This window comes from Cervus elaphus, chromosome 2 (genome assembly GCF_910594005.1).
Source record: "Cervus elaphus chromosome 2, mCerEla1.1, whole genome shotgun sequence".
Taxonomy (NCBI): Eukaryota; Metazoa; Chordata; class Mammalia; order Artiodactyla; family Cervidae; genus Cervus; species Cervus elaphus.
Window position 1 is genome coordinate 48,385,666 of NC_057816.1, and position 2,903 is coordinate 48,388,568.

Below are 2,903 nucleotides of genomic sequence, written 5' to 3' on the forward strand. Positions count from 1 at the left end.
AAAATTTAAAAATTGTTATTTTCTTCCCCAGTAAGAGACAGAGTCAAGTTTAGTGTCTTTGAGCCAAAATTCATCTTCTTCAATTTTACAGCATTTAGCACTTTTTAAAAAATTTTTATTTTGTATTCAGATACAGACTTTTAACAAACAGTGTTGTGATACTTTCAGGTGAAAAGTGAAGGGTCTCAGCCATATGTATACATGTATCCTTTCTCCCACAGACACTCCTCCTGTCCAGACTGCCACATAACATTGGAGAAGAGTTCCATGTGCTATACAGAAAATCCTTGTTGACTATCCATTTTAATATAACAGAATGTATATATCCATCCCAAACACCCTAAATATCCCTTCCCCCCATCCTTCCCCAAGCCCAGCATTTATAAATTTTACAACATTCACTCTTCATTAATCTAAATGTATCCTTAAAAATCAACCTCCGCAGACACACTATATTTACATATCAAGGAAAACTGTACTATTATAATAATGCTCAATAAGAAACAATTTAGAGCCCACAACCTTGGAGACTGTGTCCTTGACATCCTTATTTCTCAGACTGTAGATCGGGGATTCAACATGGGATGACCACCGTGTAAAACACAGAGGCCACTCTGACTGTGTGCCTGGAGGTTGTGGAGCTGGGCACACAGTAGACGAAGAGGATGATGCCGTGGAAGATGCTGATGGCGGTCAGGTAGGAGGCGCAGGTGGAGAAGGCTTTGCGGCGACCACAGGCTGAACGCATCTTGAGGATGGTGACAACAATAAACACATAAGACAGGAGAATGGTGAAGAGTGTGCTGACCTCATTAAAGGTGGCAAAAATGAAAAGCAGCAACTGGTTGAGGTAAGTATCAGAGCAAGAGAGGGAAAGCAGGGAGAACTCACAGAAGAAGTGATCGATTGTGTTGAAACTTCAAAATGATAATTTGCTAACAGAACACATGAATGTCAAGGAGCAGGTTGCTCCCCAGGCATAAGATCCAACCAGTAACACCACACAGAGTCTCTGGGACATGGCCACCATGTAGAGCAGAGGGTTGCAGATGGCCACAAAGTGGTCATGGGTCATCACATCTAATAAAAAGGACTCAGTCACCACAAAGGTACAAAATAAAAAGTATTGCATTAAAAAAAAAAAAGTATTGCATTACACATGCTGCAAATGAAATTGTTCAGTCTTCTACCATGAGATTCACCATGGTCTTGGGAGCAATGATGGAGGAATAACAAAAGTCCACGAAGGAGAAGTGGCTGAGGAAAAAGTACATGGGGGTGTGCAGTTTGGGGTTAATTTTGATGATTGCAATCATCCCAAGATTCTCTACCACAGTGGCACTGTTGATGGCCAGGAATGTCAAGAAGAGGGGGACTTGCAACTTTTGGTAATCAGAGAAGCCCAGGAGAGTGAACAGGGCCCTTTTATTTCTCTCTGATAGAAACATGGTTTCTGTTTGTCAGAATCGGAATCAGTCCTAGAAACAAAAATATTAAAGAAAATGAGGAGTAAGACACTTGGTTAACTACTTCTTACCAGGACTAGTAGATGAAACAAAACATCTCTTTTAGAATCTCTCCAAGTGTTTTTTCTTATGCAAGATAAGATAAATGTCTAAAATTTTAAACAAGATAACCATTTAAAATTTTCTTTAAGTAACACAATTATTGAACTTGTTTAGTTCTCAGTTATAAATTTTAATATTCAGAAATAACAATATGAGATTAAAGGATGTAGGGTTATTTTAAATGAACTCCTCCCACAACACTTTTAGGCCTCCTTGCATATTATAAATGCATAAAAGATTAACATAGCCTAGAACTATAACTGATTTTTTCATTCCTGCAACTAATAGCAAAAGTGAGAAATTTCTAAATTAATTTACCATCACAAGTTCACAATGTGACTTTAAGAATGACACCTCTTATAACGTACATCCATGTCTTTCTTGTTAATTTCACATAGCACTGTAACATTTATTTTTGTTTCTGATTCAGTAAATCTGTTGTTAAAATAAACCTTAATTTTTTTTTTTCAGACAGTGTTCTTCTCAACTCAAGGAGCCTGATTATCAATCCCACCTCACCACTTGAGGAATAATAACAGTGAACAAATAATAAAGTTAATCCAGTCTATGTCTTTATTCAAGACTTGACAAAATGGAAGACAGAGATTCTTGACTTTCCTTATAAAATGCAAATAAGGACCAATATACACAACAGCGTCTAAAATCCTGATTCTGAATCCCGCAGATTTTCCATTCCTCTACAATAGGCTCTAATCTATCTTCAAGGTGTCAAAATTAAGATATTCACTTTATTTATGATCATACTTCCAATTAAACACCAATTGCAGTGGCTCATATGGTAAAGAATCTACCCGCAATGCAGTAGAACTGGCTTCAATTTCTGAGGTGGCCAGATCCCCTGGAGAAGGGAATGGCAACCCACTCCAGTATTCTCGCCTGGAGAATTTCCAAGGACAGAGGAGCCTGGCGGGCTACAGCCCATGGGGTCGCAAAGAGTCAGACACAAGTGAGAGACTAAGACACACTTCCGAGTAATGACACACTAGAGATTTTATTTTATTTTTTTATTTTTTTTTTTCATTTATTTTTATTAGTTGGAGGCTAATTATTTCACAACATTGCAGTGGGTTTTGTCATACATTGACATGAATCAGCCATGGAGTTACATGTATTCCCCATCCCGATCCCCCCTCCCACCTCCCTCTCCACCCGATTCCTCTGGGTCTTCCCAGTGCACCAGGCCGGAGCACTTGTCTCATGCATCCCACCTGGGCTGGTGATCTGTTTCACCCTAGATAATATACATGCTGTTCTCTCGAAACATCCCACCCTCGCCTTCTCCCACAGAGTCCAAAAGTCTGTTCTGTACATCTG

The 2,903-nt window shown here is 39.0% G+C and overlaps 1 pseudogene; it reads right to left on the minus strand.

Annotated features, from left to right (window-relative positions):
• Window positions 1–456: 456 nt before the first annotated feature.
• LOC122706561 lies at window positions 457–1,448 on the minus strand (annotated as a pseudogene).
• Between the last annotated feature and the right edge of the window lie 1,455 nt (window positions 1,449–2,903).